At 41.6% G+C, this 27,456-nt stretch overlaps 1 long non-coding RNA gene across 1 annotated transcript; it reads left to right on the top strand.

Moving 5' to 3' along the window:
- The first annotated feature begins 14,227 nt into the window (after positions 1 to 14,227).
- LOC147996505 (uncharacterized) lies at positions 14,228 to 26,677 on the top strand. The gene is made up of 5 exons (XR_015676814.1): positions 14,228 to 14,273; positions 17,105 to 17,263; positions 19,777 to 19,859; positions 22,941 to 23,016; positions 26,427 to 26,677. It is a non-coding gene; the product is annotated as an uncharacterized LOC147996505 (long non-coding RNA).
- Positions 26,678 to 27,456: the final 779 nt, after the last annotated feature.

Below are 27,456 nucleotides of genomic sequence, written 5' to 3'. Positions count from 1 at the left end.
TGGTTCCTGGCTTCAAGACCTATCGAACTCACCCACATGCACACATGCTCACAGACATGCATGCATATGCACACATACATATGAACACACACACACACACACGCGCGCGCGCGCGCGCGCGCGCACATGCACACATGCACACAGTTAATTAGCTATAAATCACTGGGCAGCACAGTGAAGCTGGCTCTATGGTATGAGTACAAGTGAGTCTGCTCTAAGGGCATAAGAGGGGGTTGACCCTGCCTTCTGCAGACTGTGGCACTGGGTGGGCCAGACAGAGCAGTGCACATAAGAGAAAGCTGGTGTGCTGACCAGTTTGGCTGCCACCCAGACCATGACCTGGGACCCAAAATTTATATCATCTGAATAGCTGGGACATGTGAAGGGGCCAGTCCTGCTGACCCAGGTCTGCAGAATCTCCACAACACAGGGCAGTGATAGGATGACCCAGAAGAGTGCCAGTGAAGATACAATATTGATGGTGTCACAGAAGCCAGAGATCTTTGGCCAGACTGATGACTCATTGCAATGAACATTTGCAAGTGAAAATGTCTGGACAGAGGAATATACTGCAAGACACTGGAACATAGTAGAGCTTCCATGATGAGATGTCTTCTATGCTTTGTTTTTTGTTTTTGTTGTAGGTGGTGGTGGTAATGTGGTGTGTGTGTGTGTGTGTGTGTGTGTGTGTGTGTGTGTGTGTGTGTGCGCGCGCGCGCGCGCGTGCGCATGGGCAAAGAGTAGATGTAAGGGCATGGGGAGATGAGTGGGACTGGGGAGTATGATCGGAAACTCACAAGGTATCAGTCAATGAAAAGACTTTTTTATAAAAAGACTCCCAAAAGTACAAAGACATGTAGTGTTTTAAAAGTACAAAGTTATTGGGGTACTGTGCAATGTTTTAATAAACGATGTTTTAACAATGTTTTAATAAATGATCTAGTATGTATCAATTAAATCAAGGTAATTATTGCTTCCATTCCTTTATTATCACGTGTGATTGGAGCCTTTAAGTTCTAGAAGATAGTGTGTGTGGGCAGGGGGGAGGGGACTTATTTTTTACTCATCATAAATTTTCATAGAACAACAAATAATTTGTTTTACTCCAGAAAATTTCAATGTCTTTATACCAAAGAAATCAGGTTAAAAATTATCCCCCACTATCATCAATACCAGATAACATGCACATATTCCAAAGGACATACCTTCAGAGAAAGCATTCCATGTCAAAGTTGTTCAGATTCATTTATGATCAATTTTCAGTTATTGGTGGTGATAAGCTATCTAATATTTTATTAGACGCTGTCCATCAAAACCTACTCTGCTTTGCAGTCTGCATCTGCTCCCAGAGCTAAGGCTGTCCCACAGGGCCTGCCTGCTTTTTTATTTCTTCCTTGACCAAGTTATTATTGAGTAGAGCATTGTTCTGCTTCCATGTATATGTGGACTTTCTGTAGCTTTTGTTGTTATTGAAGACCAGCCTTAGTCCATGGTGATCTGATAGGATGCATGGGATTATTTCAATCTTCTTGTATTTGTTGAGGGCTGTTTCATGATCGATTATATGGTCATTTTTTGGAGAAGGTATCATGAGGTACTGAGAAGAAGTTTATATTCTTTGTATAAATTAGATATTAGTACTACCTCTAACAGATGTAGGATGTAGCTTTTCCCAATCTGTTGGTTGCCATTTTGTCCTATTGACAGTGTCCTTTGCCTTACAGAAGCTTTGCAATGTTATAAGGCCCCATCTGTCAATTCTTGATCTTAGAGCATAAGTCATTGGTATTCTGTTCAGGAAATTTTTCCCTGCGCCTATGTATGATAGGATGAAATGTTCTATAGATATCTGTTAGATCCATTTGGTTCATAACTTCTGTTAGTTTCACTATGTCTCTGTTTAGTTTCTCTTTCCATGATCTGTCCACTAAAGAGAGTGGGGTCTTGAAGTCTCCCACTATTATTGTGTGCAGTGCAATGTATGCTTTGAGCTTTAGTAAGGTTTCTTTTATGTACGTGCCCTTGCATTTGGAGCATAGATATTCAGACTTTTGGTTGAAAGTGGATTTTATTTGATATTAGAAAGGCTATTCCAGCTCGTTTCTTGGGGACATTTGCTTGGAAAATTGTTTTCCAACCTTTAACTCTGAGGTAGTGTCTGTCTTTTGTCACTGAGGTGTGTTTCCTGTATGCAGCAAAATGTTGGGTCCTCTTTACATATCCAGACTGTTAGTCTATGTCTTTTTACTGGGGAATTGAGTCCATTGATGTTGAGATATTAAGGAATAGTGGTTATTGTTTCTGTTATTTTTGTTGTTAGAGGTGGAATTATGTTTGTGTGTCTCTCTTCTTTTGGGTTTGTTGTGAGAAGATTAGTTTCTTGCTTTTTCTAGGGTATAGTTTCCCTCTATGTGTTGGACTTTTCCATCTATTATCCTTTGTAGGACTGGATTTGTGGAAAGATATTGTGTAAATACCCAAGATACAATTCACAGACCATATGAAGCTCAAGAAGAAGGAAGACTAAAATGTGAATGCATCAGTCTTTAGAAGGGAGAACAAAATACCCACAGGAGGAAATATAGGGACAAAGAATAAAGCAAAAACTGAAGAAAAGGCCATCCAGAGACTGCCCGTCCTGGTTATTTATCCCATATGTAGCAACCAATCCCAGTCACTACTGCTGATGCCAAGAAGTGCTTGCTCACAGGAGCTTGATATGGTTGTCTCCTGAGAGACTCTGCCAGAGCCTTACTGGTACAGATGAGGATGCTTGCAGCTAACCATCAGACTGAGCATGGGGACCCCAATGGAGGAGTTAGAGAAAGGACTGAAGGAGCTGAAGGGGTTTGCAACTTCATAGGAAGAACAACAATATCAGCCAACCAGAGCCCCCAGAGCTCCAAGGGACTAAACCACCAACCAAAGAGTATACATGGGGAGGGGGAGGAACCCATGGCTCCAGCTGCATATGTAGCAGAGGATGGCATTATCTGAAATAAATAGGAGGAGAGGCCCTTGGTCCTGTGAAGGCTCTTTTTCCCAGTGTATGTGGAATGCTAGGGTATTGAGTTGGGAGTGAAGTGGGTGTGGGTGGGAAGGGAGCATCCTCATAGAAGCAAGGAGAGGGGGAATGGGAGAGTGGAAAACTGGGAAAGGGGATAACAGTTGAAATGTAAATACATAAACTATGCAATGAAAATTTTTCAAAAAAAAAAAAACCCTACCCTGATAGGCACTTAGACATTGAAACTGCAACTTGATGGCTTTGTATGTACTTAACATTGACACTGGTCTTTGAAAACAAACGACATTAATCAAGAGGCTGATGTGCTAAGGGCCATAGCCAGAGAGCTGGCCAGCGATCCCACTTTCCTGAAAAAAAGTTCAATTCACTCAAAACAAATTAGATTACCTTTCCTTATATACCTCAAGTTTCTAAAGCCATAGAACATCATTTCAGTATTCTTTGTATTTTAATATGGCTCTACAGACGTCCCCAGAATAACAGTATCAATTCTGTTATTTAGTGAACCTACATTCCTGTTAACATTGTCACTGAATCTTAGACTTGGGAGTTGGAGAAATCCCACATCTGTACCCTTGATTTTACAATCCAGAAAACAGACCAGATAATTCAAGTGGTCTAAGCCAGGACCTGCCTCCTGCCTCCTGCCTCCTGCCTCCTCCTGTCTCCTCCTGCCTCCTTCTTCCTGGCTAAAATCCTTTCATTAAAAAGTGAAGCCAACCTTAATCTATTTATGTTTTTCCACATCCTTGATAAAGGATAAAGGATAAAACTGCCTCTTTGCAGAAACACAAATGCTACATGTTCTTATTTATAAACAGAACCTGGAAAATTGATCTCAAAGACAAGAAAAGCAGAACACTGCAGGGTACAAGAGACAGGGCACTTGGCAGGTGGGTACACAGGTGCAGGAGGAATATAAGGAATAATTGCTAATATTCTATAGCACAATAGGATAACTATGGGTGACAGAATTGTAGAGACAATTTGAAGGTGTCTGAACCCAAGAAATGATATATGTCTGAGGAAACATATATACCAGTTTTTCTGATATAATCATTATATATCATATACATATATTGAAAAAACATATTATACCCCAGAGCTCACAACTACAGAGTCAAGTAAAAATAAAATAGATTTTAAAAAGGACTGTGTCTTACTAGCTTCTTTCAGAATGCACTCAGTATGACAGGAAGACAAGAGATTCAAATGCAGTCAAGATTCTCAGATACTGTAAGCTGTTCATGGTTAACTACAGACTTTTGTTGTCATTTAGATAAAGAGAAGGAGAATGGGTTTTCAGTTGGTTGGTTGGTTGGCTGGTTGATTGGTTGGATGGATGGATGGATGGATGGATGGATGGATGGATGGATGGCTTGCTCCGGTTTTATCATTTGGTTTGGTTTTTTGTTGTCATTTGTTTTGTTGTTGTTTTGTTTCATTTAATTCTTTGGTGTGTGACTCACTCCTGTAAAACTCATTACATGTTTAAACATCAGCACAGTACAAGGTCATGAGTTGAAATCACACACACATACACACATACACACACACACACACACACACACACACACACACACTGCACAGCACACTGCACCAATAGAATCATAAACTTCTGTTCCTCATATAATACCCATCTCATCAGCAGCCCAGATGTGCACCCATACAACTATAAGAATTTTTTTCTTGTCAAGAATAAAATAAGCATACCGTATTATGAGTCCTTCCAAAATATCCCCAAAGCTAACACTTGCTGTATCAGTGTGCATTATCAGGAGTAAAGAAATCCATCAAAATGTTTCCAAGGTGCCTCCTAAGGCAGAATCTCTTCAGAGATCCACCATGACTGTGGTGACTCGAGCAGGTCACCTGTTTTAATCTCACGCTTAGGTCATGGCTAACCATTGCAGTTGTTCTTTATACCCCATGGAGACTTTCTAGAAAGATATCTTCTCATGCTCTCCCTAGACATATTGTGTCAGAAAGTCAGCCAATAGGAATGAGAAATCTATCTTATATATAGTGTAATACTATACGTAAGCATAAGTTTAGTAACGCCTCCAAGTGTGTCCCACTTGCACTAAGGCTTTAGAAACATTAGCCCAGGCTAGACTTCTTGACCTTAATTGTCACTGGTAATGGGGACGAAAACAACGTAGGCTACAATGAAGACTGACAAAGCTAAGGGAGTCCAAAACTAGTGCTGTACAGTATTCAGCCAGGGCTGAGAAGAACTTGAATATCAATGAATCCACTAACAAAAGAGACTTAAGCCAGTAAGAAGGCTCAACAGGAAAGGAACATATTGCTGAGTTCATGCTCCAGGACCCACGGAGTAAAAGAAAAGAGCAGACTCCCCCCAGATTCATCCTCTGACCTCCACACATGCACCATGGTACATGTATGCCCGCACACATGCACATACATAATTAATAAATAAATGTAAAAGAATGAATGTTAACTCTAAAACACCCTAATTGAATTTACAAACCTAATCTTTATAAACTCACATTTTATCTTGGAATCTTCCAGTTAATAAGAAATAAAACCAGGCAAGACCTGATGACCATGATTCCACCGATCTTGGGGCAAAGGGTTAAGGCTAGGTCCAGGTACTTAGAAACATCGTAGGGAGAGAGGAAGCTCTGAATGAGTGGAGTCCTGCGCATGTATTATTGACACGAGAGAATAGCAAACCTTATACCTAGATGAGGCTCAAGGGGGGATGGCAAAGCTCTCCTCCACAGCTCAAGTATGAGTGTTTAAGGATGATTGATCAGTGTGTGCAAAAGCTTTCTCCTCTTGAATGTTTACAGCCTGAAGCTGCTCACCCACAAAAGCCTCCTAGCAAGACTAGCCAATCCCTTCTCATGTGCTGTACATACCCTGAGTTTCTGGGTTGTTGGAGGTAGTAGATATGCTACAAGGGAAGAAGCCCTGTTGCTGATTCTGCTGCTCACCTGCTTTGTGAAATGGCTCAGCGTGTGACTTCCCCTCTCCTGCTGAAACACCTGCTCCAGTTCCTCCAAGTCCTGAAGCAGGTATGTGTTTAGCTCTGTGGTGAGGGCTGCCAGCTTCCCTTGCAGGACATGCCCATCAATCAAGCTAAAGGCTTGGAGACAGAGAAAGGATGATTAAATGCCAAACCGTCTTCAGGAACAGTTTGTGTTCTCTTCTCTTCCTGGCTGCGTGTCCTGCAAACAGCAAAAACTCTGTTGCCAGATACAAAAACAACAGCTTTGTATAAACCCTGCAATCAATTCCACAACTGCACGCACAAGTCTCTCTTTAAAATCCTGTCACTGTGCATATGTGTTACTGATTTTTATGCACAATAAGGTGTGTTTATATGTACGTAGTTCTCTTAGCAAACCCTGCTGGTAGAGACATTTAGGTTCCTGGAAATGGAATACTCTGTAGTGAAAGCCTAAAGTACCAGGGGGTGACTAGACACAGGGTGACCCACAGAACTTCAAGGACCTTGAAAAAATATTAGTAAAACCTAATGGACTTGGAATAAAGGGTTGTTGAAGTCCTGGGGTGTTTCGCAGAGGCTCTCAGCACACAACGTACAGAAATTGAGGGAACAGATCACTAAACTGTGACCCATCCAGATAATGGTATACTATTCAGGGCTAAGAAGAAATAAGCTCTCAAGCCATTAGAGGGAATGAAGAAAACTTGAAAGACATTACTGCATGACAGAAGCCAATCTGAAAGGGCAGCAAACTATAGGAGTCCAAATGTATGATATTCTGGAAAGGGCCAAACTATGATGACAGTGGAAGGTGTGTACTGTGCAGATTAGTTTAAATCATCAGTTTGGCACAACCTAGAATTACCTGAGGAGAGAGTTTTAATAAGGGATTACATAGAGCAAGTTGGCCTGTGGGCATGTCAATGGGGAATTGTTAATTGGTATAGGAAGAACTAGTCCTTTGTGGGTGGCACCATCCCCTGGGCATCAACAGCATAAGGGAGGAAAAGTGAACTTAGTGCACGCAAGCAAGGACCTGGTTTTTCTCTCTTTGCTCTTGGGTGTGGCTATGATGTAACTAGATGCTCAAGTTCCTGCCTTGACCTCCCCAAACTGATTAATTGTAACTTGGGATTGTAAGCCAAATAAATCTTTTCATACCCTCTATTGTTTTTTGGTCAGGGAATTTGTCACAGTAATAAATATGAAAATAGGAGATACAGGGGTCTGTGTGTATGTACATGTATGCTATATAAGTGATACCATAATATTGGATATATTTCTACATTCTTGTCCAACCCACCTAGAGTGAACACTAAACTGTGGACTCTGGTTAAGAGTGCTGTGTGTCAACCACTCTTGATATCAGTCTGGCAGTTTCTCAGAAAATTGGACATTCCACTACCTGCGAACCCAGCTATACCTCTCCTGGGCATATACCCAAAAGATGCTCCAACATTCAACAAAGACACATGCTCCACTATGTTCATAGCAGCCTTATTTATAATAACCAGAAGCTGGAAAGAACCCAGATGCCCTTCAACAGAGGAATGGATACAGAAAATGTGGTACACCTACACAATGGAGTACTACTCAGCTATCAAAAACAATGACTTCATGAAATTCACAAGCAAATGGATGAAACTAGAAAGTATCATCCTGAGTGAGGGGACCAAGTCACAAAAGATCATACATGGCATGTACTCATTGATAAGTCGATATTAGTAAATAAATAAATAAATAAATAAATAAATAAATAAATAAATAAAACAAGCAAACCTCTGGTGAATTCTTATCTAGCACCTCCTAGTAGTAAGGGGGATGTATGGGGAGAATACCCGTATGGGGGAGGGGGAGAGGAGGGGATGGGAGCTTGTGGACAAGAAACCAGGAAGGGGAATAACATTTGAAATGTAAGTAAAGAAATATATCTAATAAAAAATTTTTAAAAAATGCTGTGTGTCTATTAATGATACTCTGTTATGCTTGCAGACAGGATCCTATTGCCCTCTGAGATGCTCTACCCAGCAGCTGACTCAGACAGATACAGACACCCACACCCAAACAGTGGATGGAGCTTGGAGACTCTTATAGACGAATAGGAGGAAGGACTGAGGGCCCGGAATGGGATCAGAACTCCACAGGAAGACCAACAGAATCAACTAACCGGGACCCTTGGAGCTCTCAGAATCTGAACCAACAACCAAAGAACATAACATGGACTGGACCTAGGCCTCCTGAACACATGTAGCAGATGTGTTGACTTTCGTAAGGGTTCAGATCAACGGGAGCTGAGGCTAACCCAAAAGCTGTTGCCTGTATGTGGGATACATTCTTCTAGTTGAGCTGCCTTGAAGTGGCAGGGAGGAGGATACCCAGGGAGCCCCCACCCCCTCAGAAGAGAAGGGGAGGGGAGATGGGGAAAGGATTGTGGGAGGGGGTGGCCCGGATGGGGGCAGTGAGCAGGATGTAAAATGATTAAATAAAAAAAGAATGCTGTGTGCATGGAGTCTCTCTGGTTATAGAAATGCACCAGTCCTCCTACGGAGTTTATAGAGGAGGCTTTCCACACGTGTTGGGGAAGGCATGTATGGGAACACTCATTCCCATCCAGTATGGCTGTGAACCTACAGTGTTTCTGGAAAGTAAAGGTGAGAGATTAAAATGCAGGAAACGTTTCCTAACGCTGGATGAAAAGACATCCTGCCCACATAGCAACAAAAAGGTTAGCGGTGCCACTGCCTACAGTAACCGGCAATGTGGAAAATGCATCTCATCAACTGGATGCTCCCGCTGAGGAGATTTCCAGGCAGGGTGCTAAAAGTGCCACCTGGCTTCTTTTCTGTGCTCACAGTTAAATAGCAGAGGACAGATGAGCTGAGGAAAGAAGAAACACCCGCAAATAAAGAAGTCAGGATTTGCTGGAACCTGTGTTCTTCACTCTCCCAAAAGTATCACATTAAGAGATGAATTTAAACCAAAGGCTAAACCCAGAAGGAAAAAAAAAACCTTTAGGATCTTTGGCCAAAGCCTTAGACATAACGCTGGGAGTGTCCAAGAAAAACATCAGTCGATGGGTCTAAATTCTCAAGGCTGAGTCTCACAAATGCCCTCCTTTGAAGAAAATGTGTTCTGAGACCCTTAAAGGTGTTCCTCAGTGGCCTTGGGGGACATCATGGTAAAGGGGAAGCTGCATCTTAAAATGTATGCCTGCTTGGCTTTTGTATAATGGTGTAAACTATTCATTAGTAACCCACAAACATTTAAAAGAATTGTGTTGTATAAAATGTAAATAAAAAATATCCAATAAAAGAAAAAATACAGAAGAAGAAGAAGAAGAAGAAGAAGAAGAAGAAGAAGAAGAAGAAGAAGAAGAAGAAGAAGAAGAAGAAGAAGAAGAAGAAGAAGAAGAAGAAGAAGAAGAAGAAGAAGAAGAAGAAGAAGAAGAAGAAGACTCCTCCGACTCCGACTCCGACTCCGACTCCGACTCCTCCGACTCCGACTCCGACTCCGACTCCGACTCCTCCGACTCCGACTCCGACTCCTCCTCCTCCTCCGACTCCGACTCCTCCTCCTCCTCCTCCTCCTCCTCCTCCTCCTCCTCCTCAAGGGCTAGAGAGAGGGCTCAGTGGTTAAGAGCACTAACTGCTTTTCGAGAGGTTGTGAGTTCAATTCCCAGCAACCACATGGTGGCTTACAATCACCTGTAATGGGATCTTATGCCCACTTCTGGTATGTCTGAAGAGATTGACAGTGTATTCACGTACATAATAAATAAATAAATGAATAAATAAATAAATAAATAAAGACTCGAAAAGATTTTGTATTCAGAGTACAAAAATGACAGAGTTTGGAGATTTCCAACTCCTATGAACAAGAAGTACATTTAGAAGATTACTAAGCTATAAATTCTATCCCATTGAAGAAAGAAAGAAAAAACTTTATGCAGTTAAGGCTCCTGACATAGTCAAAGTTTCTATTCCTGCACAAACATCATGACCAAGAAGCAAGTGGGGAGGAAAATGTTTATTAAGCCTACACTTCCACTTTGCTGTTCATCACCAAGGAAGTCAGGACTGGGACTCAAGCAGGTCAGGAAGTAGGAGCTGATGCAGAGGCCATGGAGGGATACTTACTGACTTGCTGCCTCTGACTTGCTCAGATTGCTCTCTTATAGAACCCAAAACTACCAGCTCAGGAACAGCACCAAGACACCAAGTCTTTAGATCTAGAAGAACAATATTCAGGAGCCGCACCTGATCTGATTGATGTAATACTATCATAGACTTGGAGATGACACTGAAAAAGCCAGAGTTGGGGCCAATCTAGGGCCAGTGAGAAAATTCCCCAACAAACCTCCAAGCACAAGGACCCCTCCCTTCCAGGAAGAAAAAAAAAAGCTGATTTAGTTCCTGGAACAGCTACAAGCCAAACTGTCAACACAAAGCTACCTATGGCTTCCAACTGAACTGACTTGGGAAAGTCTTGAATGGTACACTGAGTCCGATCTGAAAGTTGTTTCAGGCCACCAAATGTGCATAGTACCCTGCCTAGTTATCATTGTACAAATTCTGCCCCAATTGTTTGAATTCTGCCCCAATTGTTTGCAAGATATATAACTCTATATCAGAGTCTGCTCAGGGTCATCTCCCCTTGAAGTGGAAGGACCCTGACACATCAGATTTAAACTCCTCTTGCGATTACATCGATTACTGCCTCCATGAGTCTCATTCAAGAAGTCCTGGAAGAGGTTCAACTCAGACCTCATAGTACTGTAATGGCATGAGACGTGAGGGTCTTTAGGAAGGAGGTTGATACTTTTTTTTAAGTAGGCTGCACCTGAAGCATTGGAGAACAGAGGTAAGCCTTTGGTAATCAGTTCTAAACATAATCTACAATGATCCTTGCCTCTAGGAACTCCTGCCCTGAACAACTCCATCTTCGGAAGAAACGGGACTACCCCTGTATGAGCAGTTCAATATGGCCGAAGTGACAATCTGTGAGCAGAGTATGACAGTTTGTGAACAGAGACATTTCAGCTTCTGTCTTGATATCTCATCATACTTGCTTTGGGGTAATGAAGTCATAGACTATAGAAAAAACTCCACCCCAAAGATAGCAACCATTGCAAGTATAATTGGCCAATGTCCATCTTAGGAGGCTACCTTGTAAATGGGATTTAACCAGCCCCTGTCAAGACTTCAGATAACAGCAACACCAACTGGCTTTTGACTGGAATGTTGTGACATGATCCCAAATTCTTGACCCAGAGAACTGTGGGACAGAATTTCTCTCTATAAGAGATGATTACTATATTAAGTCACTAAGGGGATTTTTGGGGGTGGGGTAATTTATTACATAACAAGAGATACAAAATATAGCAAGTTTGAAAGGTGAGATGAGTGGGGGAAGGGACTCTAACACAGTAGGTAGTTCCTCTCTGCGATGACCAACTGTAAGATCTAGGCCACTTCAGAAAGTGAATGACCCCCAGAAGGAGGGTCATGGTTTGGCAAAGAAGTCAAAAGTGAAGTTTAAACATTTTTGAAATGCTCTGGAATTCTTTAATAAAGTTACTGAAATCATTTGAATTCCAGGGTTTAGATAAGGATGGTTGTGGAATCAGTCATTTGGTTGAGAAAGGTTTTCTGAGTAAATAATTTACATGTGTCTGGTACTTAGACCATTATTCTTATATTAACCCTTTGGGACTGTTACTATTAATCCCATCTAATAGCTGAAGAACTGAATGCTTTAAAAAGAGCCTTGCAGTAGAAGATCTACTGAGCCAGTCTCAGCCAGAGCTGTGAGGCCATATGTGCCCTGGGACTCATAACTGTAGGAGAGGGAGGGTCTCTGACTCTTCACTCTGCGGCTCTTCTCCTCCTGTTTGATTGCTGTGTCCAGGGGCAGCATGAGAGCTGTTGCATTGTTTCATTGTATTTTGTTTTGCTGTGTTTGGTTTTTGTCTCTTGGATTCCTGCTCTTTTCTGATGGCAGACAGAGAGAAAGTGGATTCAGGGAAGAGAGGAGGTTGGAGGGAGATTGGAGGAGTAGAGGGAGGGGAAACTGGTAGGGATATATTTTAAGCCAAAGCTTCAAAGTGGGAAGCATATCAAAACCAAAATGAAACTGCTTTGCTCCAACAAAAGATTCATATTGGATCCCCAAAGAAAAGCTGGACGTAACACTTTGGTGGCTGATATGAGAAGGTTGAGCTTGTTGCTCAGTGAAAAGTCATTAGAGCTTTCTGGACAGAGCAGAGACCCACAGTAGATTTGCCCCTTCAGTTTCTAGTATAAATATAGCCATCTCTGTTACCTTTGCAGTTGGCTGCTGGACCTGCTTCTTCAGGAAGCCTACTGTTTGATGCTCCATTCTAACCAAATTGTCCAAATCCAATACGGAATTCCAGGGGATTTTATAGTGCAGTTAAGGGTTCAATCATTCTAGGAGAAGAGAGAGAATGGACAGACCAATCTGTCCTCTACCACCATAGCTTGACTCCACATTACAGAGTTCCAAGACTGTTGGAAGGACACTGTTCACTGATAAGGTCACAACCAAACTCACAGAACAGAGTTATGGCCATAGTGTTTCCACACAATGGGATTTCAAACTTGTTTAACTCTCACCGAATTTGTCTTGCAATATCATCTCAGACTAGGGCTGCTGGATCCAGACAGGCACTCAACAGGATAAGTCAGTCACTCCCACTTTATCTCTCAGTTCATATGCAAAACCAAATCCCTGGCCACTTAGCCTTCCTTTAAGGTAACACAAAGCAGACTTAATACCTTTAAGTGGTAAGTGTGTTGATAAATGTAAATCATCCACATGGTCTCAATACTTAGTGAATTCTCATTAAATGCTGCTGTTATGATTGTTTATACCTGGGAATGCCTATTAAACAACAGGAAATGTCTCCAAGATATAGACTAAGGACATTACTGTCACAGAATTATTTCAGACCTTTCTCGGTGCCTTAGAACTGCAATCTGACCACCTCTCTGTCACAGTAAATACTGAGCACTGAGTACTGTCAAAAAGGCAGATGTTCACACTGGGTAGTTACTGAAAGTGAGAACGGATGAGTCAGGATTTCCAGTCCACACTGAGCTATATGTGGTATAAATAGCCCTTTCATGTTCGAGGGAGCGAGTTGGAGCAAGGAACTCTAGTAAAGAGAAAGAACAGCCGAGTGGCTCTTCCAAAAAAGGGCTCAATGTTGTACCATAAAAGATCGGGCTCACTACGCAGAAGACAGGATGACTTTTGTCTAGTTTTGTGCTGTTTATCAGGCAAAGCCCTCTTTTGCCTGTCTTCTAGCCTGCAGTGAGATCGTGTGCTTTAGTATCCACAGAAACTCAGAGGAGACTATTGCTTCACTCCCATTATCTCTGCCATTCAGAACCAGGAAGAAGGTCCAGCAAGATAGCTCAGCAGGTAAAGCCACTTGCCTCCAAGTCTAATGATCTGAATTGGATCCCTGGAACTCACACAGAAGAAGGAAATAACTGACGCCCCCAAGTTGCACTCTGACCTCCGAGTGCACACCAGTAAACATGCACATGTACACACACACACACACACACATGCACGCATGCACGCACACGCACACACATTAAAAAATTTAGAAAATTCTTTGGTAGAGCAGGCTAGTGTGAGTTTCCCTGGAGAAACTGTGATGGGTGACTGCTGGGTGGTGTTTTCCATGCTGTCATTGACCTGACTCTCACTTCTTTCTTTAAGTTACAGTCTCTGGGTGTCAACAATGACTCTATAAAGTCTAGTTCTTAAGGACCAATCCCTGGGAAAAGGAACTCCTAGGAGACATCGGGGTCTTCTAAGGAAACTTTCACAACTATGACTTTAAAAAGTACAGCCAAAGTTGTCCAACATCTAATTAATCCTAACTCCCCACTTTAATCCATGCACTAAGATCTCAGTTAAACAACAAGAGTGTTTTAAATTTGTCATCTTCTGATTCCCAAATCTATCTGAATCACGAAAGCAGCATTTCATGCTGAGAGACCTTGAACCTCACCACCCCTACTCCTTTAAGAACTTATTTCCTCCACGGTGGTGGGGGGGGGGGCTCTTTTGTGACACAGCTGCCTCTTTTCTTTATGATATTTCTTCACTGGGTTTCAGTAATAAAGCTGCCTTGGTAACCAAGAAAGCTATGCTATCATCAAGTGTGACTGTGGGTGTCTGTCAGTCATGTGGGAACAAAGAACCTTCTGGAAAACAGCAGGAAACATGGTGAGTTTCCTCTGCAGGTAATCAGACTTCCTTTGCCCTCCCACTGAAGCAGAGCATTACTCTGACTGTGTGCTGTGGTCCTGCACCTGTCAATTTCTCCTCTCCCTCTGTGGCTCCACAGGATTCACAGCAGGATTCGTGTGCCTGAAGTCTACAGTCCTCCCACATGGGCTATAGCAACTGACTAGCTCCAAAGCAGAGACAATAGCCAGAGAAGGGAAGGTCTTGGGTTTCAAAAGCTGTTTTAAATTACAGGAACTATGTGTGAAAAGCAAACAAAAGGTTGGGAGCCAGCCCCTAATAAACAGCTGATCGGTCACTCAACAATGATGTGGACATTTGTGATGTGTCATCTAAGTGACAGGATTGGGATAGCCAGACTCCATGGAACCAGAGGGTTAGATCCAAGCAAAATTAGCTCCCTGGGATGAGAGGGTCAGATCCAGGCAAAATTAGCTTGGCTTTCCATCAGCGTAATGACTGTAATCTTTATCACTCCCTGGGGTGTTTTATAGTCAAGGTCCTGGGGAGAACTGGCCAACAATTAATCTCAGTAGAGGCCCTGCCAGCCTCAGAATAGACAATAACACTCATTTACTCTGTTCTCCTCTGGAACGTGTTCTTACATGGAGCTGCCTGTGAGAATGAGTCTATCACGCCACGTACAAAGATATCACACCTTTTAATAAGCTGATCCTATGGAGGATTTGATGGCTCACGCTGAGTATAAAAGTGGAAAGTTACATGGCAGAGCTAGCCATAAAACAGAGCCTTTAACGAGACTTTGAAATTCATGGGTATTTGGCCACCAAAAGCCTTCCAGCCTGTTGGAGACTTGAAATTCACAAACAGAAACTAAGCCTGGGGCAGAACCGCCCTATGTGAAATGTGCTATAAGCACAATAGTGTTTGAGGTTCAAATTAGAGTTAGAGAGAGAGAGAGAGAGAGAGAGAGAGAGAGAGAGAGAGAGAGAGAAGAAAGCAAAGGGAGTAGCTCCAGAAGCATGGTGGAAATCGTTCCCTTCAGCTTTGCTCGCAAAGGAGAAGCAACTGTACAGTCACAAAAATTTTAAATAGGAAAGTATATCAACATAAAAAACTGAGTAGAATATTGATTTTTCCCTAACAAAAAAATAGATTTACTTCAGAATGAGAGAAGCAGGTACACCGGAGCATCATTGACTCCCAGGTACACCAGAGCATCACTGACTCCCAGGTATACCAGAGCATCACCGACTCCCAGGTACACCGGAGCATCACTGACTCCCAGGTACACCGGAGCATCATTGACTCTGAGGTACACCAGAGCACACACACAGGTACAGAGGACAAGACTCTCTGGGGATCTCTAGGAATAAACCAAAATCTAGGAGCAGTATTTTGAAAGAAGAAATGAGAATTCTGGAAGGACATGTAGACAAAAAGGCAAACCCAACATTACTTAATTTCCAAATTCAGACTAAATCCCACCTGCCCTGAAGGCTGCAAAACAAAAATAAAGGTCTCAGCCCTAGAACAAAGGAAACAAATCCCACAACCTCGGGCTGAGAAAAATTGCCAAGTGCTTTTGTGGTGAGCCTTGAAATTGCTTCCACCAACCATAGCAGAAAACATGTGACATTGGTCAGATATGTCCTCTGCCCTGAGATCTCTGAAAAGAAATTAAGACAGTAATAAATACAACAAATGAAAGGACAGGTGGGGGGTGGGGAGTGGGGGTTACAGGGTCCTACAAATGTATCCATTCGAAATTACAGCAGTAGAAGACATCAGTAAAAACAGCCCCTACTTAAAATGACACAGCGCCATTCCCAAGCTTTCTGACAATGTATATGGTCGCGCTCTGCTTCTAAAAATTCTTCTCGCAGCTGACTCTATAGACGTTTACATTCTGAATTACACTCAGCTGTCAGCTAGATTTGCAGCAGTTGGAGAATTCCAAAGAGTCCTCAACCCCAAATTCCAGGACGTGAAGCTAATGCCACTGTCTAAAATTGTCTTTTAAAAATAAATGCATGTCATCTAGAAGATTCCAGTTATCAAAAGGATGATATTAAAAGTATAATGTAAGCAAAAAAGCAAAGATTTTTTAGCAAATGCAATATAAATATGCATATATACATATACTGCAATGTCTATCACACACACATATATATACACATGCATCATTTTTAAAATATGTATTTATTTATTATATATAACTACACTGTAGCTGTCCTCAGATACACAAGTAGAGGGCATCAGATCTCATTACAGATGATTGTGAACCACCATGTGATTGCTGGGAATTGAACTCAGCACCTCTGGAAGAGCAGTCAGTGCTCTTAACCACTGAGCCATCTCCCCAGCCCACAAACTTCATTTTTAATAATGATTCCAGCACCAAAATTTCAAAGACAGTTTGCATTTAGTAGAGTAGAATAGTAAATTTAAATTATTTGGTATTTAGTAGAGTGATTTAGTAAATTAGTAGAGCAACTTGATAAAAAATTTTAATAGGCTAGACTGATGCCAGGCTCAAGTTCAGATTAATCCACTGATCAAACATTTGCTGCGCAACTACTGTGTGACAACCCTGCTTGGAACAAAATAGTTAAAACATCCCAAACTCACAATGCTAACACCATTGTGTGAAAAGACAGAAAGAAAAACACATAGCCCTCTCTGTGTGTAAATATGTGTATCGTGTATGTAGAGAGTATGTGCATGTTCAGGTGAGTATGTGCACTTGTGTGTGCCGGGACATGTTCATGTGTGTGCACGTGCATATGTGGATCAGAGACCAATATTGGGTGTCTCCTTCAATCACTATCCATCTTTTTTTTTTCAAGACAGGGTCTCTCACTCAATCTGGACACATCAACTTCACTAGTCTGACCGGCCAGGAAGTCCAGAGGTCTACCTGTGTCTACTTCCAGTACCCGGCTTTTACACGCATGCTATGGAACGCGTGAAATCACATCATTCTTGTATGGCCTGCACTTTACCAAGTGAGATGCCTCTACAATGTCTCCCAAAATAAACATGTTTAAAATAGAGAAATAATACGCTGTGTTTAAAAAGTGACAAACACTGCAAACCCAACTCAGTGGGAAGATTGAAGGGGAGCTTCTGTGTTGCTGTAACTAAGGTAGGGTGAGTAAAATGGATAAGAAAGGAATATAGAGATGCCTTACAGCAAATGAGGGAGAGCAGAAAGAGGAAGACCCTGAGCTGAAGCACTCCAGTTTGTGTGAAGGAGGCGGTGCAGAATAGTGGGAAATGAGGTAACGGTTGGGAGAAAATTAGTCTATACAGGCCATTATTGGTGTTTTGGCTTTTACACTAAAGGCTTTGCCTGAGGAGAGAAATATCTTATTTGAGATGGATCTTCCCATTGCAGTAAGAAGTCCAGTGGTAATCAGGAAGAACGGAACCAAGGGGAGCATTTAGGGAGTTAGAGACCACAAGTGGCCTGTAGTGCTGTATGATCATAGAGACACAGAGAGTTGATCATATAAAATACTGAGTATAATTTTAAAATGGGCGAATGGGATTTTGTGGCTAGAGATAAGGTATGAAAGAGAAAATTGTAGGGTCATTAAGATTTGGTCCTGAGTGTTTTGATAGTGGTGCTGCCATCACCTGAGCGGGGATGACTGGGGATGAAGAATGGCAAAGTTTCAGATCGGATGCTCCACCATGACATGTTGGGCTTGACTATTAATAACTTTGATAGCCGTGATTTCAAGAAGCCACAGGGGCAACCATTTCTAAAGGTTACAACAAATGAAGGCCTTACATGGGTAACCATCAAGGATATCAGAGTCAGCAGGAGGCTTTAATTCTTAGTGCTTGAGGATAGGAAATAAGGCCAGGGATATAGCTCACCTGGCAAAATCCTTGATCAGAGATCCATTCCGAGAATGGAACTAACCTACATAGAGAAAAGAGCTGGGCATGGTGGTGTGTTTGTCTGTGTAAAGATGAGAGGTGTTGTTTCCTAGAGCCAGCTGGTCAGCTAATCTAGCCTACTTGGCAAGTTCCAGGACAAATGATACCCAAGATTATCATCTGGCCTACACACACACACACACACACACACTTCATGCACCCCACATATGCTCATGTGTCATATACATAAATATACATACACACTCAGCATAAGAATGTGTTCCACCTGTAATAGTCTATTCACATTAAAAGATGACAATGGTCAAGAAAACTGGGAATTTGATGAAGCTGGAGAGACAGATGAAGCTGCATGAACAATGGTGTTTAGTGGATGAAAAATGATGAACTGAGCACACAATGAAAAGGCTCAGCCTTCTTAATAAGGAAAATGAAGCAAGCCCTGATGGCACCAGAGTATGGGCAGACACTGGCAATGGGTAAGCATCATATCTGAAGTCTGGATAATTCTTTCTGTTGTAACTGAAGATTATAAAGACAGCAGTCTTGAGAGAGATGTATAAATAGAAATTAACAAGAAAATTGGGAAGTAAATGAACTGGGAAACCATCATTCCAGAGAACATGAGGACCAAAGCATCAGCACTGAGAGCAGTCATTCACGCACAGTAGGGCTTCATCTACAGAGGGGTGGTGGCTTCCTACTCCCATTCAGATTCATCCTCACAGACGTGCAATAGAGAGATCCATAGCCTTAATTTCTAGCCTCCACAAAGAGGAACCTCCAAGTAAAGTAGACCACTGGGACGGCTTAAGGTGGAACTTAAGTCTGGTAGAAAGGGAAAGAAACACACACACACACACACACACACACACACACACACACACACACACACAAACTGGGGTGGATTTGGGAAATTTTGTTGGGACCGTGGCTCTGGAAAGTATATGCTACAAGACATAGAATGGTCCCATAAGGAAGAAACTGTGGAGATGTTGTGGTTCTAGGCAGCAATAAAATTCAAGATAAGATCTTGTGATTTCCCCAGAGAAAAGTGTTGTGGAAAAAAACAATAGGATGTAAGCAGAAGAAAATGAAAAAGGCCTTAATACAACTGAAGGTCAGCAGTTTTCTAGAAACTTCAGATCGCTGAATTGCTTCTTTGGACATTTTGTGGGTGTGGAGAAAATAACGACGGCAGGTGGAGTCAGCAAAGACCACACAGGACTTCATTTCTCCAGGGAAAGTATCCACAGTGGTTTTACATACTGGAGATTGATTGAGGTCACACACTCTTCTTTTAAAACACATTTAGTAACATTAAAAGTGCATTGCATATTAGTGAGCCACGTTAGTTGAAATTACCATTATTGTGTGAACTTGGTGGACTAAATATCCTAGCTGTACAATTTCTAGATTTTTTTTTAATGAGCTGAGTATAATGGGAAAAATAGACATGCCATGCAAATTGTTCTCAAAATAAGTATTTAATGTAAAATAAAAAGCACTTAGTGTGTGTTTTAGTTTCGCTCTGTTGCTGTGATAAATACCATGACCAAAAGCAAGAATGAAAAATGAAGAAAGAATGGATTAATTTGGTTTGTGCTTTCAGGTCAACATCCGCAGCCAAGAGGAATCAGGACAAGAACTCAAAGCAGGAGGAACTGAAGCGTTGGCTTATTGGTTCACTAGAAGGCATGTGCTTAGCTACCTTTTTTCCACAGTCCAGGATCACGTTCTCAGAGAACAGTACTGCCCACAATGGGCTGGAACTTCCTATATCAAATAACGGTCAAGGCAATTTCTCCCAGCCAGGCTCAGAGACCAATCTGACCTAGGCAATCCCTCCTATTGGGAGTCCTTTCTTAGATGACTGTAGGCTGTGTTGATGTGACAGGTCATGGTCCTCTATACTACAGTGCACACTGTGATACTTTACATTCTCTGACCCCTATACACAAACCTGCAGTGATGATATAGAAATTCTCAGAAAAGTAAAAATACTGATTGATGTTCCTATAAATATTAGTCTTAATAGCCAAAAAATAGAAACATTTAAAATGCTCATCAATAGGTAATGAATACCTAATCAATACCTAAGGAATAGGTAAAGAAAATACGATATATCCATAAAATGATGTATTACTTGTCAATGAAATGTATGAAGTTCTGGTATGCAACACAGCATGAATGAGACTTATTATTCCAAAGAAACAAAACCAGACATCACCCAGGCAAATTATACAATTCCACGTATGCAAATTTTCCAGAACTGGCAAATCTGTAAGACCATGAACACAAAGAGATTGAAAGTGACAGATCAGAGGCAATAGGTGTCTTCTGGTAGCAACCAGAATCTTCTAAAATGAATCATGATGCAAATATGCTTTTAGAAAACTGTCATACTATTATTGGAGTGGATTGTATCTTACCTGAATTATATCTCAATAAAACTACTTTTAATTTAAAGAGACTTTAAGCTGGGGGTATGGCTCAGTGGCAATGCATCTTTAGCCTGCCTGGAACCCTGGGTTCAATCCTCAGCACCATAAAGAGAACAGAAAAAAGTGGGGGGAAGTGATGAAGGAAATTGAATGAGGTCAGATGAGTTTTGGACACGTGAAAGGCATTAAAATACAATACAAGACAACACTATCAAGCACTCAGAGAAGCCCAGTCTACCTTGGAATTCAATCCAGAGGCCAGCTGGTACTCTGTGTGCATTGTTAAGCCATCTCTACCAGCATCCTGGACCAGTGACTGCCTGAGGTAGCCAGCACTTCCCCAGCAAACACACGCCAAGCCGATTCGGAGTTTTCAGAGCACAATGTATGGGGTTCAGTATCTAGTTTCAAGCTGAAATGAACTAAAATCTAAATTCTGCAGCAGATTGTGGGTGTGACTTTAGCTGAGTCTCTTTGTCACTCTTAATCTTGATATCCAATTGGAGGTGGGGGTGGGGAACCAAAGAACCCAGCTTACATTGTCATTGCAAGAATTAAATGATCTGAGAAAAGCAAACGTTTATGAAACAGCTGTCATATACTGCCTGCTTAGTCATAAATGTGGTATAATTTTAATATTGGGAAGGGAGGTGGCTAGAGATTCCAATGCATTTTGTAGTTCATACTCCAACAGTTTCCACTCTAAGTCATGGAAAGGAAGGAAAGGAGGGAGGGAAGGAGGGAGGGAGGGAAGGAAGGAGGGAGGGAGGAAGGAAGGAAGGGAGGGGAGAAGTGGGGGTATGAGTGAGGAAGGAAAAAAGAGAGTAGAAAGAAATATTGTGCTTTCAAACTCTCCTCCCTTCTCCCCCAACTAGTACCTCTCCAGAGACAAATACTCCTGTCTTTGGGTGAAATTAATTCTTGCTGTCAAAAGAAATGTTACAAAAATAGCTATATCTGGACCCACATACCTAGACCTAAGGTAGAACAACTTCTGTGTTCTACGTACCATCTGGCTCAATACTATCAAAATGGCCTTTGTAAATTTAGGAAAAAACTCCTAAAATGACATCATGCGAATTGAACATTAATAGGTCAACAAGTAATTGATACCAGGGATTACAACTCTCTGAATTTGTAGACCTGTTTTAGCAGGCAGAGAGATACTCCGATCTGTTTGAAATTACGGTTTATAAAGTAGTAAAAAATAATAGCTACTTACTAGTACGTATGATTGATCCTCATTATTTCCTACAATCATAGATTACTTATTAATGGCAAAATTGGTCCTAGTGTGCTATGGAGACCTGTGAGACAATCAAGGTGGGCTTCATAAAGGTCTCCTCTCAGCAAGGCTTACAAGGCTAAGAAGTGGTTGCTTATAGGAGTTCCAACTAGCTGCCTCATCGATATGTATTAATCAGGAATTATGGAATGAATTAAAGAGGAAAAAGATCCTCACACCCTTGAAAGGCTCACACTGACTCGCATTCCCTACGTAGTTTACCAAATTGAATAAAGAACAAGCATCAGGTGATGCAGCAGGGAGGACACAGGAATGAACCTGTCTTCTGAGGCGTCTGTTGGCTCCTCTATGGGTAGACATTACCTAAATTAATACTCTTTTTCGCATAACTAATGTCTGCAAAGAGCTTTCATAAATTATTTTGTAACCTCTTTGAGTGGAAAGCTATCATAATCACAAAAGTATATGGAATTACTAAAACCAAAGTAGCTTTTCATTGGGGCAAATATCTATTATCTCTGAAAATACAACATGTTCACAGGTAGACCATGGCTATTATATTCCTGAGTCATTTTTTAAAAGTACCACCAATTAGCCGGAGGCAATTTTTCCTAGTTGGGAGATACTGTACTTATTAAAAAGGAAACAAACATTGCAACAGAGGAAAAAGTTACCTTCAGCTTAAAGTACCATGCTCTTGGACGTCGGGACATAGAGAAATTGAGGAGGGATTGAGCTGGAAGCTTATTCCTTGCTGATAGTATTTATCATGCTGTACTGGGGAAGAACTGTAACCATAATCTCACCCAGCTGCGGACCCAGCATGGTACTCTCCCGGCTTACGAGACACGATGCTCTGCTTGTACAATAATGGCTTGACTGTTATGAGGTGACCGACAGCTTTCTAGTCTGATTTTTTTTTTTTTTTTTTTTTTTTTTGCTGATAGGCATGAAATCCATATCTGATACTGTAGCCTGGTCAAAGGTCTGGAGAGGTCATAGACCCTAGTGAGGAAACTATTGTCCTATAAGTAGATAAAATGTGCCTGTCAATTACCTTCTACATAGTTATGTTTATGCCTACAGATTATGTGCTTGTCAGCATTAGTCAAAGGAGCTTCCTTCTGCAGCCGGGAGCAATCACTACAGAGACTAATAACTGGTAAGTCCCAGTGCAGAGAATATGTGACTATTCCTTCAGCCCTGCATGAGACATCTATATATTCTGCTCTGAGGTTTAGGGTGGGAAATGGTTTACCTAATTTAAAAATTGTAAATAAAAATAAAATAAGTGCGACTGAAGAGATGGCTCGGTGGTTGAGAGAACTTTGCTGCTGCTCTTGCAGAAGGCACAGATTTGATTTCCAGCACCCACATGGTAGCTTATAATTACAACCTGTAAATCCAGTTCCAGGGAACACACACACAGTGCACAGACACGCACAATGCACACACACACACACACACACACACACACAGAGAGAGACAGAGAGACAGAGAGACAGAGACAGAGAGACAGAGAGAGAGACAGAGAGAGAGAACATACATAACTGCTAGAACAATACTCAAATGTAACATAAAATAAGTATTTCTCTAAACTTAATGGTTCTATAAATATGAAAAGAAGAATCTGACTCAGAAAGAACCCAAGTTTTCAGGAAAAAAAAAAAACTCAAGTATTATCTTTCCAGAAAAGTCTTCCTTGGCATCTTCATCTAGATTAGATAGATCCCACCAAAGACACTGCCCCAGCTACTGACTCTGGGGAAGCTTGGTTTTCTCTGTAGCATTTAACTCAGTCTAACACCCCATTTGTGTCTAAAGTCTTTCGCCACAAATCTGAGGTCAAGGGGCGGAAGCAGTGGCTGTTTTTCTCTTTATTCCATCCCTGTTCTTTGTCCATAACCTGTTCTTGGATAATAAATATTTTTCTAGTGAACAGAATCAACTGTCCCACGACAATAGCTTTAAGATATTGAGCAGTGAAAGCATTCACCTTGTGAAAACTTCCCTGTATTATTCGGCTCTGACAACCTTTAATTATTTTTTTACATTTGTTTATTTTATTTTATGTGCATGTATATCTTGGTACCATGTTCATTCCTGGTGCCCATGGAAGTCAGAAGAACATGTCAGATCCTCCAGTACTATATATACTATATATATACCAGTATAATCCACTGGTATTATGGAAGGTTATAAATGGTCATGTCAGGGCTGGGAATTGAACTCAGGTCATCTGCAAAACAAGCGCTCTTAACCAGTGAGCCATCTCTCCAGCCCCACAGCAGCATTTTTGTAACTGAAGTAATTTGACACTCCAATAGATTCATCATTTCCAGCTAACCACACAGGTACACACATGACCTACTGACCTACACATGGCACATGACCTACTGACATACAAATGGAAGGTAGAATGCATGTCCCACTACAGGTTTGTTCTCAAGCTACTTCCTTGGAGCTGGGATTGCTTTTTAGTACCAGAATTGACCACTCAGAAGAGTATGAGTGTTTAATTAAACGCACAACCCATTGAGATTATGGGAACTGTTTTCACCACTACATATATAATTCAAGTTGATCTAAATGCTTGGGGATATGGTAGACTAATGAATACAACTAGACTTGATTCTGGTTTTCCCTAAAAATAATAAACCTGTGGTTAAGTGGAAGAAGGGGGTTCATTAAGTAGTGGGGATGCATGAGGTAATGACTAAGAAATCTATACACATTGGGAGAAAAAGAGAATAAATGAAACCAGCCATGATATAAGATTAATTATGCATGCCGTTTGAGGCAGTACCTTGGCTACAAGCTCCAAATGTGTTAGCACTTCTCAGTTTGGCAGAAAGAACCAAGAGATATTGACAGAAATGAGAATAAAAGCTGCAGTGCATAACTTTTTATCTTTAGATTACAAAGGCCACTTCCCAGTGTAAAGGACTTTCTTCAGGACATAATCCTAAACAGACAGGGAAAGGATGAAGGATAAAACAGAAGTTGCAATTGCCTTTGACTTCCTAGCCAGGAAGGGCATACCACTCCTAAAAGCCCTGGTCTTCTCTACTGGTCCCAGGAGATTCCTAGACTCTCCTACTCCTCTACTGGGATTCTCTGCCAGTCTGTCTTCTGGGTGATCTGTACCTCTGTACCAGCTGCTAATTCAATGATGCTGGTCCTTCCAGCTGTACTTTTCTGTCATCTACTTAATCACACTCAGAACTCAGCAATGCTGGAAGAAACATCTTTTGTCCTCCTTTGTCTTTAAAGGCAATACCTTGTACTGATTTCTTGAGACTTATTCATATTTTGTGTGTATAGGTGTTTTGCCTGCATGCATGTCTTTGCACCATGTGTATGCAATGCCCATTAAACCTAGAAGAGGGCATCAGATTCCTTAGAACTGGAGTTAGAGATGGTTATTGGGTATTGGGAGTTGTATAGCCCAGTCTTCTAAAAAAAAAAAAAAAAGTCAGATCTCTTAATAGTGAGCTGGCTCTCCATCCCTTGTATTTAAGTTTTACTTACTCAACCTATGAAGTCAGTGTCCTTCCTGTAAAAATCTGAGATGATACCCGTGAAAGTATCCTCCCCAAAGATAAAAAAAAATCAGTATTTCCTATTCAAATACATGTCTTTTCAACAGTCCCCCACAGTAAGGAGAATTTTTTAGGGCTCCTGTATCAAAGAACACATACCATGGCTGTCTACCTACTTCTAGAATGCCACCTGCCAGTCCACTGTTAATACAGCGTGCTCTCAAATGATTCAAATTATGCTTTCTTCTACACTGCATGGTTTCACCCTTCTCTTCTTAAGGAGAAATTCTGAGGTAGCACAAACTTGGTCTTCAAAGCAAATAGAAGAAATGTAAAAGCTTGGATAGTAATGCAAAGCCCTGTCAATTGAAGAACCTTACGTAAAACAGAGAAAAGACACGGGTGATTAATAAAAATAATAAGTAAACTAAAATCAATGGTTTAAATCAATACAAAAAGAAAAGGCTGGCTAGGAACCCAGCAGCATTTAGGACTTCTCTGTAGGAGTAAATATTTCTCCCAAGTAGAGAAGGAAATAGGCTGCCATGCAACATGAACTCTGTCAGCAAGAACATTTTGCGCTTTAGAATAAAGAACCTTGTAAACAAAGCTAAACTCTGAGTTGCCCCACCCCCTTGGGGTGGTGGGGGCAGAGATCGCACAGTCTGCTTTGGGTGGAAAGCCAAGACTTAAGGGAGAGAAAGAGATCATCAATAAACAAATGCGCAGAACTGAATTGTCACATTCTTTTTGTGCACAAGCCTGTCTTTATTTGGCGCCCCATGCTAGCAAGTCACTGCCTCTCTTCTTTATAAATAACTTGGCATTTGGTGGCCACCATTTGTAATTGTGTGTCAGGACCCCCGTCTGTGCCTATCTCCTGCCGCGTGCCCATTGCCTATCATTTGTTTGCCTTCCATTTGTCTGTGTGTGGACCTACACTTGGAGATGTGTAGAAGGGAAGGCCCCACAGTCCCCCGAAGCTTAGGAAACTATTCAAGTGACCTGACAGGCTTTCTCCCTTCAACAGCTCGAGGAGACTACTCCAGTAAGCCATGGAGAGATGCACTTCCTCTCTCTCCTCTTCACACAGATGAACTGGCTAAGTTCAAAGAAGGGAACCGACCTGCCCCACTCCCTAAAAGACTGGTTTCCTGTTCTTCACCACGTCCATTTTCAAAGAGGAGATGTAAACAAAATGGGAAGGAGGTAAAGAGAGTCTGATAAGCATAAAATTGTCAAGTAGAAAACGCCTAGCAATAAAGCCTTTAAAAGTAATCGAAGATGCTTATCTGGGTGGACCTGGTTCCCAGTTGAGTTGCAATCGTTACTCTGCTCAGGAAGCGACTTCTGTGGCTGCTTAGGATGTGGGCATCTTGAAGGCCTCAGATCTCATCTTAACGAATTCCAAGTTTCCGGATGGGAGGAGGTGGACTGACCTTAGAAATTCCACAAAGAGGGAAACTTATATTTTGTTTTAAATTTTCCCTCCAGGAGGCTTTGAAGATGGCACTTCAGTTAAATACATTAAGAAGATATTTTTCTTGCTGAGATTTTAAGAATCGGGTGGCCCACAAGTGCTGAGAGTATAAACGGGCAGCTGCCACTGCCATCGTAGGGTGACATTCTAAGTCTTCAAATTCCACAGGAAATATGGGCTCGGCCTAAACTCTAAAGAGGTCCCTGCAGTTCTGTTTGTGGTAATTCTATTTCTTGGAGCTTGGTGCTGTTTAAAATCGCACCCCGCCCACACCACAGCGTGGCTATATAATGTAATCCTTTCAGTCTTTGCCCTGAGAACACATTAAGCAATCTACCTCCTACACTTAGAATCTCACCAGAAAAGAAATGAGAACAGAAGGAGAAGGGGAGGAGGGAGAAAGAGAAAAGGGAAAAGAAGGAAAATAAAGGGTATGGACTCAAAAGAATTACACTTTGTGCGACTCTATGGAGGGACAGCAGCGATATCTGCTTCTATTCTAGAGTGAAAAATGATGAAGACTTTGAGGGAGAAGGATATAATTTTTAGGGTCCTTTCTAAAGGTCTACGCTAAGGCAAT

This window comes from Rattus norvegicus, chromosome 2 (genome assembly GCF_021556685.1).
Source record: "Rattus norvegicus strain SHRSP/BbbUtx chromosome 2, alternate assembly SHRSP_T2T, whole genome shotgun sequence".
Classification (NCBI taxonomy): domain Eukaryota; kingdom Metazoa; phylum Chordata; class Mammalia; order Rodentia; family Muridae; genus Rattus; species Rattus norvegicus.
The sequence above is the reverse complement of the archived record's forward strand: the minus strand, read 5'-3'. Positions and strand labels throughout refer to the sequence as shown.